This window comes from Lissotriton helveticus, chromosome 3_1, assembly GCF_964261635.1.
Source record: "Lissotriton helveticus chromosome 3_1, aLisHel1.1, whole genome shotgun sequence".
Taxonomy (NCBI): domain Eukaryota; kingdom Metazoa; phylum Chordata; class Amphibia; order Caudata; family Salamandridae; genus Lissotriton; species Lissotriton helveticus.
This window is the reverse complement of record NC_136061.1, coordinates 635,063,981-635,078,466: the sequence shown is the minus strand read 5'-3', so window position 1 is coordinate 635,078,466 and position 14,486 is coordinate 635,063,981.

The window sequence follows — 14,486 nt, the reverse complement described above, 5'->3', positions numbered from 1 at the left end:
GAGGCTGGTGCTTTCATTAAGTTTTGTAATAGACTGCATAATTCCCCGGAAAACAGTCTTGAGATCAAACTCTGGAACGAAATATCGACCAGTACATCAAGCCAAAAACAGCGGCTCCACTTGGATCAATCCCTACAGCTCCTTGGAATTTCAGAATATTGGGGGACAAACCCCTCACAACAGGCACTGAAGAGCGTAATTAAGCAAAGCGTTCGGCTCTGGTCCTTTCATTCCGACAGAGCAAAATTATCCAGGAGGAAGCACGCTTGGGCCGTTGTCTCAGACTACAAACCGGGAGTTGAGTCAGCCTACCTATCAAGTACCTATTCAATCTTTTGGAAAGTCAAATTTATGGCCCTAAGGCTAGGTGAATGGCCTTTTTTTAGAGCATTTATCGCAACGGCGGCGCCCCAATCAGAAAATCGAATGCAGAGAATGCGGCTACCACTCCGAAAGCCTGGAGCACATATCCTGCGCATGCCCAGCTCTGCTACAAGACAGAAGGACCTTACTGAGAGCAGAGTGGATTAAATTAGGTGTTCGTACATGTCGTCAGGCCAAAGTCAAAGTCAAATAACACTTTATTCGATTAATTAAAATCATAAAAGCAATGACAATAGTACATTTATGTTTAAAAATACAATAAAACCAATTTCATCATCAATGAGCATCGAATTCATAAAAGTTACAATACAAAAGATAAAAATTCAGTACCAGTAGAATTCTAATCATCCCACAGTCTCTAGTGCCGCTAGTCTATTAGCTTTTTTTCGGACCGCAGCCACCAGGAAACATGCAACCCCGTAGATCACCTGTGTACTACCCAGGAGTTGTAGGTACATTAATGCGGGCCTTACTTGTATGAACCCTGCTTCTCTAAGAAGTGGTACCAAAAACTGTTTCCTAATATCGGCATAATGGTCACAAAACATAATAAAATGCATCAAAGTCTGGCTAGAAAAATTATCACAACTGCATGGGATTGATGACTCAGGTCTGCCCCAAACAGGAAAATGGCCCAGAGAGAAATGGGCAATGTTAAGCCTAAATCGGATTAACACCTTGGCTGCTATGACTTTTCCCCTCCTGTGCTGTTGATAGAGAAATCCCATTGTTCATGACAAGGTCAGCTCGTCATAAGCACAGCTCCAGTGTGCCTCATGACGAGCTGAGCTCGTCATGAGGCACACTGGAGCTGTCATGAGCTCGTCATGAGCAGCGAAGGGGTTAAAAGGTGACGGTGGAAGGGATTTGATACAATCCTAATATATGGTTCGAGGAGTGGCGATGTCTTCAGAACAAAATTAGCTCTGACAGTAGGTTTTTGCAGTTCTACCATCTCCTGTTCTTGCTCCACCCGGCTTAAGAAATTAAACTTGTCGTCAGGCAATAATTGCAGCTATGAATCAAGAAAATATAATCCTGAACATCCGGTTTACCAAATTTGTTGCCAGAGCTGTAAAAACGTTGCCGGTCGGCCCAGACATCACCCTGTAATAAAAACTCAAGCGGCCACTGGCCCTCCTCCGCAAGGCCTACATGGACACCGTTCTCAGCTCCCCAAAACCAGCTGTTAAATTGACTTATTTCCCCTACTTAAACTTTTTTTAAACCACTCTGTGACTGGTATGCTATTTAATGAGCTGATTTGTAAAAGGTAAACGCACATTCGGACAATTTTTAAATTTCATTCAATTTTATTGCTAGATAATTGCACTGCTGTTGTATTAATCAAAGTTCCTCTTCTGTTCCTTTTTAAATTCATATATGTATACGTGAGTCATAAGGTTTCAACATTTTGTAAGGATTTTAAGTAATCAAACACACTGTTTCGCTCTCTCACTCGTCCACAATAATATAAACAAGAGACACAAAGGAAGTTTAGAATATTTATTTAAACTATCATGCTCTAAAATGTAGTATACATGCCACAATTACAAAAATAATGCATATCAAAAATACCACTAGGAGGGCTAATGAACCATATACTATAAAAAGTCCTGCCATGTTGTAAGACAGATTTAGCCTAAACCTCTGTCCCCCTCGACTGAAGCTAAATGATTATATATTAAATATCTCTGGGATTAGTGGTGGACCCGTACCTTAGCATACACAGATGGACGTTCTACATCTCAACTGATGTAGCAATCTCGTTTCAGCACCCCCATCTGTGTGTTTTCTTTCACACTTGTGCTCATTTATATGACAAAACGTGTGTGCTTACAAACAGCACCTGCGTTCTCATGTTATGTCTAGGTGCTAGTGTCTGACCAGAGAGAATAACAAGGGTCATTGTTGTATTGTTATTTGACCTTGTCAATGATGTTCAGACTAACGCCCAAGAAAAGAACAGAACGTAAAAACATATGCAGGTTGTGTGTGAAAGTACAGTGTGGCACAAAGCAAGTATGTTTATATAGTAATGTGTGCAAATGAAAATGTGACCTACAACGTGCACAATTAGGCTAACATAGGGAAACCACAATGGGCGGTGCAGGATATGTGTCAATGGCAGATATCTATATCAAAGTGGGGGATAAGAGGGCTATTTAAAGAGGTCCAGTATCCGTGCGCACCAAAGTCACGCTGAACAAGGAGATGGAAACTGTTCCTCTAGGAATAGAAGCCACGCACCAGCAATTCAGTGGTGGTGGAGGGGGTGTCTGACTAGCACTAGGAGGAAGAGGGATGGGGGATCCCGCTTTGGCGGAACTAGGGTCCTCACACACCCAGCAAGCTAGGTGTCATGCTTCATGTTCTATATGATCTCGGGCCACACACTCCCACTTCATCAAACGGCAAAGGAACAAAAGATCTCCGACAAAGAGCCCCTTCGCGGGTGCCCATTGGGCATTGCTGCGCCGGCCCAACGAGGAGCAGGTCCAGATGATGAAGCAGTTTATCCCTAGCTTAATTTCTTTTATGTGCTACCTAGCTTATTAACCTGGGCCGGATAAAGGCTTTATAGGCATCTCACACAATGTGTCCCGGGGCTGAGTGTTCATTGAAACTAAAAAATTCAATAGTATTGGCCCAGTGTCTAATATCTCTCAGGAGAGTTCTATCTAGGGTCCATCTAGCCTAGACTGGGGAAATGCCTAGTGATATCTCTACCTTTATGGATGCATGGTCGGATAAGGCTATTGGCTGGTGCGTTATTTTACTTATGCTTTTTAAAATTTGCAATCTATCAGAAATAAATCAATTCTAGAGACGTGCGAGTACTTTTTGTTCTGGAAAGTATATTCTCTTTTCCGTCCCTCTTTTAATCTCCAGGCGTCTACTAACCCCAAGGGCCATTTTATCAAGAAAGAGCGATATATTATCGCCGATTTTATGGGCAGGAAACTGCCGCTAAAGTGGCGATAATGGGCTTGATAATATGCCCTTGTGAATTCCCATAGAAGCCCAGGTTAACACCAGAACCTGGGCTTCTATGGGAATTCACAAGGGCATATTATCAAGCCCATTATCGCCGCTTTAGTGGCAGTTTCGTGCCGATAAAAGCGGTGATAATGTATCACCCTTTCTTGATAATATGGCCCCAAGTTCTTAATAAGCTGATGTAGACTTTCCCTCATTTTTGGGGAATGCATTGTAGATTTAACAGTGGATTTATCCAGAGCTGGGTCTAGTAGAGTGTTAAAATCCCCACCCATTATTATTAGTTAACTTGTTCCCAAAAGTTGCTTATATACCTCTTTGAGCGGGGTCAGGTTATCTATATTAGGGCCATAATATCCTATGAAGGAGTACCCTACACTGTGTATTTAGTATTGCAGATCAAGCACCTACCCCCTGGGTCAGCAAAGATGTTTTCTACCCTATCTCGTGCAGAGGCCTTGAAAATAATTGCTATCCCCTTAACAATGCATGTTTTGTTGGTGCATGCAAAATGTGTAATCCATTTATTCCCCTTAAGAATGCTGTCCCATTCCTCTTGACGCAGATGTGTCCCTTGCAATATTATAACGTCATTTTCTGACTCTTTAAGTAATTCCAATATTTTCGTTCTCCTATTCTTGACTCTTAGCCCATTCACATTCCAGGTTAATACCCTCAAATCATGAGCCTCTCTACCGTCTTTTAGCATTGGCATATATAATTGACTTCCTACCCATATAAACCTTTAGTCTTCTTGTGCACATGAGGACTCTAAACCATTTTATTGATGTTTTCCCTATTTTGCACCCACACCAGTGTTTAATTGAGTTAGAGAGAAAAAAAACCCTTGCCATCCACCCAACCCACCCAGGGGGGCTCCTTCCATTTTGCCATGCTGAGTAATACATTATACCCTCTGAGCTCCTTTGTTCCGATCACGTTTTATGAGCCTTTCTTTATCTGTGCAACCAAAATCTCTGCCTCAGACACCTCTTTAATGTTATACATCTTATTATTCCATATTACTTTCAGCAATGCTGGAAATTTTAACTGCGCATTCGCCCCCAAAGTTCTCAGTTCCTGTATATGTTGCCTAGTTCCCATTGGCGAGTTTGTGTGACAATTGCTATGTTAGATCTTATAGTGAAAAAACAATCATCCTTTTTAAATTGCTTTGCTACGAGCGCCGCTGTCAAGATAATTTCTTTAATTATAAAAGAGCGAAAATTTATCAGTACTTTTCTTGGTTTTTCTCTGCCAGGGTTTCTCTTAAGAGGGTCCCGGTGCACTCTCTGTATATCCATTTCTAGGTCCTGACCTACAGTATCAGGGATAAATTCCTTTATTAGATTGATAACAAAAGCTTTTATGTCCCCTCCTTCTATGCCCTCTGGGATATTTAGGAGTCTTAGGTTGTTTTGTCTTGAATTGTTTTCCATCGCTTCTAGCTTGTCTCTGATTTCCTTCTCTCGTTTTTTTAAAATTTGAATATCTTTATGGCTGGGTTTTATTTCCTCTTGTAGCGACTCTTCCATTGTAACAAGCCTTTCTGTAATGGTAGCCAGCTTTTCCTCTAAATTCTCACATACCTCATGTATCTTTTCTTGATTTTTCTCTGAGATCGCAAATTTTTCTTTTATGTTTTTTGAGAGAGAAAGTAATATTTGACTAACATCTACTCTTGCCAATTCCGCATTTTTGTTTGCATTTGTGCTATCCTTTTCTGGGAGAGATTGCGAACCTACCTCTGATATATCGTCCATCTGTGATCAATCCATTAGTATTGTGAACTGATTAGAAATAAAGATCGGCTCAGAAGTATTTTCAGGAGACTCTAAACTATCCGTGTTCAGAGTGCTCTCTGAGCTATGCATTCCATTCATTGCCTTACGGGTCAAGCTGGAACTGGGCCGGGATTAGTGTTTTTAATTAGGTTCGCTGTTCCCTTAATCTTAAAAAACGATCTCAATGAGGGGATAATCTTAACTTTCCCACCTAAGCTGTCCCCAAACGCCCTGAATGTTTTTGACCCTTTCCATGAAGAAACTGTCTTTTGTGTATTTATTTGTAGTATGGGGGAGCAGAAGCGCATATCTCCATGCAACGAAAACTACAGGAATGGTTTTGGGAATCTGGGACCTGTACAGCATCGCCTGGGTCTTAGAAAACCCCAGGGAAGCTACTTTCAGTTGGTACGATGGGTCAGACCAACCTCCAGAGAACCAGTCAATAATTTCCAGGATTTGGGTGGCCAGATAATAGTACTTGGACATTCTAGTCTGTCATCATAGGGAGCACGCTGACAGTGTGTAAGGGCCATGAAGGGCCTGGATCCACCCCAAAAGAATGAAGCGGCCAGCCTGTTCATGGTCAAAAAACAATGATGAGGCAGGCAAACCAAGAGGTTCTAAAACATATAAAGGTGCTGGGGAAGAATCATCATTTTATATAAGGCTATTCTACCCATTGGGTTTAATGACAGAGTGTTCCATCCGCTTAGGTCATCTTTAGCCCTGTTAGTCAACGGGGTAAGGTTCAAGGCCTAAGTAAGCTCTGGGAGGAGAGCCACCCAGATTCCTAAGTATCGGAAACTGATGCATCGAATTGGGATGGTCGATTGCAATGTGGTATAGCCCTGGCAGTCATTTAGGGGTACTAAAATAGATTCGGCCAAGTTAACCCACAGTCCAGAAGCCTCACCAGACAGCTGGAGTATCTGAAGGCATCAGGGATCCATTGTCGCAGGGTCTGCTATGAAGAGCAGGACAAAATCCGCATAGAATGCAATGTGGTCTTCCCGGACCTCCCCCACCACCATCCACTGATCTGGGTGGCACATCTGACGAGGCGAGCCAAAGGTTTAATTGCCAAGGCACAGAGAAGGGGAGACAGAGGGCAGCCTTGGTGTGTCCCTCTGCAGATGGGAAAGGAGACTGAAGGAACACCATTTCCCTGGACTTGAGCCGTGTGGTTGGAATAGAGCACACAAATGAGTCTGTGAAAGCACGGTTCCACACCAGCTCTTGCCTGCACTTCCTCTAAATATCTCCAATACACAGTATCGAATGACTTCTCAAAATCTATAAGGGGTAAGGCCAAGTTGGGCGGCAGGAGATGTTGATGGGTTAATGCCACGTGAAGGCGTTGGAGACAGTGCCTGGTGCTTCCATTGGGCATGAAGCTGCATTGTGGAAGCTCTCCACATCTGTTTAGTCATCTCAAGAGAGATGTGGCAAATTTCCTCCTGCTACCTCACTATTTAGGTTTGTGATTGTTTCTTCTAGGCAGAGGGCCTGAGCGTTCATGTGGGAGAGGTTCTGGCTTTGGGTCTGTTGTTTTTTTTAGGTACCCCTTGGCAGAGCCTCTAATAGTAGCCTTGCTTGCTGCGCACAACGTTCCCAGTGACTGTACCATGCAGTTATTAAGTTGAAAGTACGCCTTGATATCTGCTACAAATGCCTGTTTGTTGACCTCATCGAGAAGAAACCATGTGTTCAAACGCCATATGGGTCGCAGTTCGTTGGTGGTGGTACCCAGGCGAACAAGCAGTGGGGCATGGTTCGAAATACCGCAAGAGAGGATTTTGAATATGAGTGACAATTCGGCAATCTGGGGCAGGCATAAATATGTGATCTATGTTGGGGGGTGGAGGGCCAGTCTGATAGACGCCTAGCATCTGAATGGCAACTCACTGAGGAAACCCCTGTGGCATCCTTATGAGGAGCCATCACTGCATTGAAGTCACCTCCAACCACCGTTAGGCCCTCTGGAAGTTTCGATAGTACATTGAAGAGGTCCTGAAGGAATGTGTCCAGGGCCACTGAGGGTGCATAAGCAGAAATTAGATTAACAATCCTTCCTCATAAAGTCCCAATTAGGGCTACAAGGTGTCCCTGGGGGTTCCTAATTACCTTTGCAACCTTCCGGGCAAAGGGGTGGTGAAGGATTAGTGCCACTCCTTGGGAGCCATGTGAGAAGCCTGCGTGGAAGACTCTATTGTATCCCTGCTATGCTAAGAGTGGACAGTGGTTCCCCATCAGGTCTCTTGTAGCACCAGTGCCGCCGAAAGAAATCGGTGGGAATATTTACGGACTGCACTACGCTTTATACAATCCAAAAGCCCATTGACATTCCAGGAAAGCACCTAGAAATGTTCTCGCTCAGGGTACAGTGAGGCCATGGAGGTGTGGTGCATGGAGTGATCTGACTGAGGTGGAATGCGAGGTGGTGGCACTGTGTCATGCAAGAAGAGAGGTGGTGTATCTCAGCATCGTGTAAATTATGTGGAAACAAGGTATTGCTAAGAGACGTGGTGTGTGGTGTGTGGTGTAGGCAGAAATTAAACAACAACAATAAAATGCATTCCCTAATTCCACCCAACCAACCCCCCTCCCCATACTCCGATCCCTGAAGCATCTGTCATCCCATAAGTGAAAACGAAATTAAAACACAGACTGAACTTGGGAAAGGAGTGGTGGACCCTTCCATTATGTAGGATCGTGCTAGGTAACTCAGGACCCAAGGTCATTCAATAAGTATCAGCAGCGCTATGCAGCCAGCGGCAGCAAGCAGGAATGTTGTTTCATAATATTGTGGGGCTCCTTGAGAGGTCAGTGGCGTCCACCTGAGCAGCCGGCACGTTGGTGGGTCATTCACGAGGAACATCTTGATTCATGGCACCGTCCATAGGCCTGAGAGACGAAGTAGCTGGTGTTGGAGATCCAGTCCGGTTCACTGCTGTTGAGGTGGGTGACAATGAGAGCACCCTTTTGGAGTTGCACCCCCTGCGTTAACGAGTACGGTGTCTCTATGGCTTGGGGTGTTGCATCTACCCCGGTCAAGCCGCTTGACCGCAGGCCTTAAGGTGGGGACCTCCTGATCCTGCAGTGGTCGCTCCTCTGTAAGCCCCATCCAGGCTGTAACTGTAGTGTCAAAGAAGTGGGATTTACCGTCGAATACCAGCCTGAGGTGAGCCTGGAAAAACAGTTGGTATGGAAAGTTAATGGCTTAGAGCTTCTGCTTAACTGCTGTATAAGACCATCGACGAGATTTTACCTCTTTTGTGTAGTCTGGTAATATAAGAATCATGCTGCCGTCGTAGGATAAATCCAAGAAGGGCATGAGCTTCTTGCAGAACAGTGTCCCAGTCTCTACAATTAATGATACAGGCAATTATTGAGCCCGAGGGGGGTACCCAGTGGTGGCATCAGCGCAAAGGCCCTATGTGCCCATTCAACAGTGAACCATGGGACGTGCGCTCCGGGAACATCCAGGTGATAAAGGTGGCTATTTGCATTGGCTCTGCCCCTTCAGGGATACCTATGAATCGCAAATTGTTATGGTGGGAGTAGTTTTCTGCATCTTCCGCTCACCGGTGGAGATTGGCTGTATCTAAGAGCAATCAGGAGACTTCTGTTTTCAAGGTGGTGATATCATCTTCCATTGTGGATATGTGGGATTCTGCTTCGGTGATCCTTGCTATTGCATTGCACAAGTCTTGTCACATGAGTGCCATGTAAATCCGTACCTCTCCTATTTTGACTTAAACTGAAGTCTGAGAGGTATGAATGGCTTGGCGGATGGTGGCGAGGTCACTCTCTGGCATCGGGCCTTGTCCGATAAAGTACTGTTGATATTGCCAAAACTGGTAGCATATTAGTCTATGCTGGTCTATGAATCAGCTGGGTTTGTGCTTGCCCATAGCTCTAAAAAGATAAGGTGATGTCCAAAGCCTGTGGAAGGGGTAAGTACCGGTGCACGAGCTGTGTGCCCCAGACGTTTTAGTGCAAACCAGACAAGGGGGCTAAGTTGTGCGCCGGAGATGGCTGTTGCCGGCAGATGGCCCGTAGATACACGTCTCTCAAAGTGACATGGAGCTCACAGCCCAGTCTGCTGGGAGTAGGGACCCGGGAACACAGAGCATAGAGAAGCAGCACCTCTGTTAAGTTCTTGGCTCGGATGGAGCATTCACCAGGATCCAGATGGAAACGTGTGTACTCAAGGGGTGTTGACACACCGCTCTCAGGGGCACCCCAGAATCCTGGACTTCAAGAAATTGAGGTGTGGCGCTCAGTAGCAAGTAGGTTAATGTGGCACAGGAGACAGTCAATTGCCTACCAAGGTAGGAGGGAGTCCCCCCCCATGTTACTCCATTTCCAATGGGGGTGGAGGGAATGCGGTGCTTAGGAAGTTCGCAATAAAACGGGCAGGGTCGTCTCCAGGCCACTGCCCGTGCAGTACCGATGGACAGAGGTAGTAGGAAATCCAAGAGTCAGTCCGCTATTACTCTCCTCAATGCTCAGGGATACAGTAAGTCTAAGATAAAGGACCAAGGCCCCCCACAGTGGTTATGTCCATGTCATGACACTCCTTTCAGCAAGCAGCCCTGCTGCAGTCCACAACCAAGTGGCCTCACCCCTCGCTGTTCTTTGTGTTTCAATTCAGTGCCCAGCTCAAACCACAGCAGACTAGATATTCTCCCAGGCACTGGGCAACCCCCAGAGTCGCATGCTACCTAAGGTTCAACAGCCCATGGTCGTGAGCAAGTTAGTAGGGTTGTAAGCCTCTGGGGCCCCAGAGTGCCCCTAGGTTGCCCACCATCTCAAGAAAGTACCAGAGGGCCCAGGAGCTCTGGTCCTCATTATGTGCTCAGTTCAGGTGGATGAAAGTTCAGATTTCCCACCTGCTAGCTGGGTGTGGTAGAGAAGAAAGAAGAAACGAGGCGGCGGGTGGCACCGCTCACCGCCACCACGTGCCCCACACAGTGTCCTTATCGGGTATCGGAGTCAACTGTGCGATCTCTCCATACACACCAGCCCAGGGAACATGGTGCACGGCCTGCGTTACTCCGCCGTGTGAGGCCTGGCTGCATCAGCTCCTCTGGAATGTAGACCTGGGCATCGTCTCTCCTCAGCCGACTCCCTCCAGGCAGGAAGTTTGCTCATCCACTGGTGGGCTCCCACAGGCTGGGGCTGTCTGCCAGTCCCGGAGCACCAACTCCATGTCTCTGCTGTTTCTGCAGGTGCAGGGGAGGGAAGAAGCCCACGTCGCAGGCCCCAGGGTGCGGCTGCACCCCCAGCTAGTAGGGCAGAAGTCTAACCCGGCACATTGGCGGCCTGAGGGAGTGAGGGGGACCAGCCAGAGGGTCCACAGCTCCGACAGTTGTCAGGGCAGGCAGCCCGAAGTTTCCGTGACGTCGCTCCGAGACCGTCAAAGAGGTGAGGCCCAGCCAGGGGGCTCCCATGTTGCGCCGGAGAGTGTGATAGGCCTCACCGGAGCCAGAGCTGCACCTAATTGACCCGCTGCAGCTCACAAGTATCGAGGTTGACAGCGTTGCATGATAGAAAGACCTCAGGTTCCGATGTCTGTCGGGATGAGAGCGGATGACGGAGGGGTCAGTAGCAATCTTACAGTGCAACCGCCAACTTGACGCTCATAGACACATCCCCATTTGGCAGGATTTTACCATTGGACCACTAGGTGGCGCTAGTGAAGGTCCTCTGGGATCCTGCCTTCATCCCAGAAAAGGGTTATGCACACTGCTACTTTTGCATTCCCACATCCACTTCATATTCCAATCCAGATTTCTGCACCACTTTCAGGATGCATCATTGTTCCTGTAGTCTTTTCTGTCTCCAAACAGTGCCATAATCACGTCCTTTAGGTGCTACTTGTGCATCCCCACATCCACTTTATATTTCAATCTAGATTTCTGCACCACCTTCCTGATGCATCATTGTTCCTGTAGACTTTTCTGTTCTGTCTCCAAACAGTGCCATGATCAAGACCTTTTGGTTGTACTCTATTCGCTCTCTTGCTCCTTCATGCCACTGCTATTCAGGCTTTGTTATACCTGGCTTCTGAACTTTTCATTCTACTTGCTTCGACCTGTACTGCTTTCCTGGTTTTCTCATGTCCTGCCTTGTATCTGCCATTTTCCATGGTCTTCCCCTTTCCAAATCCTAGTTCTGCCTTACCTTCATTGGTGCTCTTTCCCTGCACCTGTGCTCTTCCCTTCCAGCTATATTAGTCCAATCAAAATAGTACAGCGGCTCGCAATTTACTTTTGTTGCGTTTCTTTGTTCTTTGCTGTGTTCCTGCTGCTGTCATTCCAGGCCTATTCTTTGATCCAGGTTCCCTTATTTCCTGAACACATTTTCCCATGCTTGGTTATTTTTGTAGTATCTGTTTCTGTTCCTTGTTTTCCTTCATCTCTGTTCTTGTATCATCCAGTGTTCATAGTCTCCTATCTGCACTCCTCTTAATATGCCCTTTTATATGCAGACTACTTGCATTGTGTTCTGTCTTCCTGCTTGCCTGCATATTTCTGTATTTTCTTGTTAAGAGTGTAGATCTTTCGTGGTCTTGCTTTCAGTATTTCAGTTCTGTGCACATCAGTCCTGTTCCTAACCCTGATTCCAATCCTGCTTTCCCTGAGCCCAGTTTCTGTTTTGTTGTTCCTTTTCTGTTCTTTCTGGTATTTTCTTGTGTGTTATATTATAATCTTAATTACCATTATTACCAAGGGTGCCACTGTGTTTCTGATCGATGCCTTGTGCCTCTTATATATAGTTCCATCCAGCACTCTATATGAGCGCTGGGTGTTTCCCAGAACTCTTGTGAGATTAATCTGCTCCTTGCCTTCTTGTAAAATCTGTCTCACCTCACAGAGAGATAACTTCTGAGTAGCAGACAAATTATCATTTGATAGTTTGTCTATTGTTTCCCAGCTTTACTTTCCTGTTGTTTTACTTGCGTAATCTGCATAATTTTCCCTGTAGAGTTATAGGGCCAGATGTAGGAGCCTAAATACCGGTCGGTAACGGCCGATTTCGGCCGTTACCGACCAGTATTTAAGAATTGGCATGTAGGGGCATTATTTTACAGAATCGGTAAATTTACCGAATCGGTAAATTTACCGATTCTGTAAAATACCGAATCGGTATGTAGGTGGCACTCTTCTGAGTCCCAAAGGCCCTACAAGTTCGGTATTTTACCACCCAAATCCAATTGGGTGTTAAAATACCGAATTCAGGTGTGCATGCACATGTGTGCATGCACACCTAGCCATGTGACAGACAGACATGCCCTTAGGGCATGTCTGTGTGCCACATGGCGCACATGCCTATTTTTGGGGTGCCAGAGGGTGTCAAAGTGACACCCCCTGCACCCTTGCAAAATTCGGTATTTACCGATTATTGCCCATTGATTCCTATGGGCTTCAAGGCCCATAGGAATCAATGGGCAATACCGAATCGGTATTTACAGATTCGGTAAATACCGAATCTTAACGATTCGGTATTTACAGAATCTGTAATACCTACATCTCCCCCCTTCATATTTACCGACTCTTAAATACCGAATCGGTAAAATTCGGTATTTAAGAGTCGGTAAATATGAATTACCTACATCTGGCCCTTAGTTTCCTATTCAGTGCCAGCTTCTGTCCTGCTTTCCTTCCAGCCTTTTTCTCCATAGAAAAACACCCAATCCCAGTTATCCAGTCTTGTCCCAATCTCACCCAGCTCGTCCACTGAATTTATTCTGTATAGTGTATTTGCTAAGAGACTTCATGGTGATGAATGAATGAATGAATGAAACGAATCTTATCTTGCGCGAAACTTAGCCCAAAAGGGCGTCAAGGCGCCTAAATCAAATATAACAGCTAAGCCCCCTACAATACACTCGGCAGCATACTCTCATTGATAGGCCCTCTTAAAGAAGCAGGTTTTGAGAGCTTTTTTAAATAGCTCAATTGTGGGAAGGGTTTTTATATCAAGAGGGATAGAATTCCAGAGCTTAGGGGCAACCACAGAAAACGCTCTGGCTCCCCATCTGGCTAGTTTGAAACGCGGAACAACCAGTTGACAGAGTCCCGCAGAACGAAGGCCTCTTGTAGGAACGTAGCGCGTAAGAAGAGAGCCAATGGCACTGGAGGAACCTTCTGTCACCGCTCTGTAGGCTAAGCACAGAATTTTAAAAGAGATTCTGTGCTGCACAGGTAGCCAGTGGAGTTCTTTCCTAGCTGCAGTAGCAGAGAAGGTTTTAGGAAGGGCCAAGACAAAATGAGCTGCAGCATTCTGCACAACCTGCAATCGATGCAAAAGGCTTTTATTGACTTCCGTATAAAGAGAATTACAATAATCTAATCTCGATCCTACCAAGGCAACTGCAACCTGCTTACGAGCCTGAAGGGAAAGATACCCACGTATTTTATTGAGTATCCTAATCACACCCCAGCAAGTGGCCACAGTCCTGTTAACTTGGAGGGAAAGGGAAAGCAAGGTGTCGAAAATTACGCCAAGGTTTCTGGCAGATTGGGAGTGGGTGGGGCAGATGCCAAGAGAAGATGGCCACCACTCACTTGACCAAGCATCTTGGTCCTTCCCAAAGATCAACACCTCCGTCTTTTCGCCATTCAGTTTCAGGGAATTTATAGTCATCCAGTCTGCCACATACTGCATGCATGCCCTGAAACAAGCGGCAGATGTCCTAACAGAAGAGTGAGCCAGTGACACCATGATCTGGGTGTCATCTGCATAGGACACCACCTCCATCCCCTGCGATCTTACTAGTCTTGCCAGGGGAGCCACATAGATGTTGAACAGGGTCGGACTTAAAGCCGACCCTTGTGGCACCCCACACTGCAATGACTTGGCAGGGGAGAGGTGGTTCCCCAGCATCACTCTCTGCTTCCTTTCCAACAAAAAGGAGTTGAGGAGACTCAAGGCCGGTCCCCTGACACCAGCTTCCCTGAGCCGAGATGTAAGAATGGCCGGGGAGAGGGTGTCAAACGCGGCCGTGAGGTCCAACAAAACCAGGACCGTGGTTTGGCCTGAGTCCACTTTGAGTGGGATTTTATTGACCACACAAGTGAGAGCGGACTCAGTGCTGTGGTGCTTTCTGAAGCCGTGTTGCGTGTTGTCAAGGTATTCAGATGATTCAAGGAAGGAGGACAGATGGAAATTCAGATGCGCCTCAAGCATCTTGGCAGGGGCAGGGAGGAGGGAGATGGGCCTAAAGTTCTTCAGTAAGGCCGGATCAAGGGACGGCTTCTTGAGGAGAGGTTTTACAATCGCCTTCTTCCACACAGCAGGAAAGGA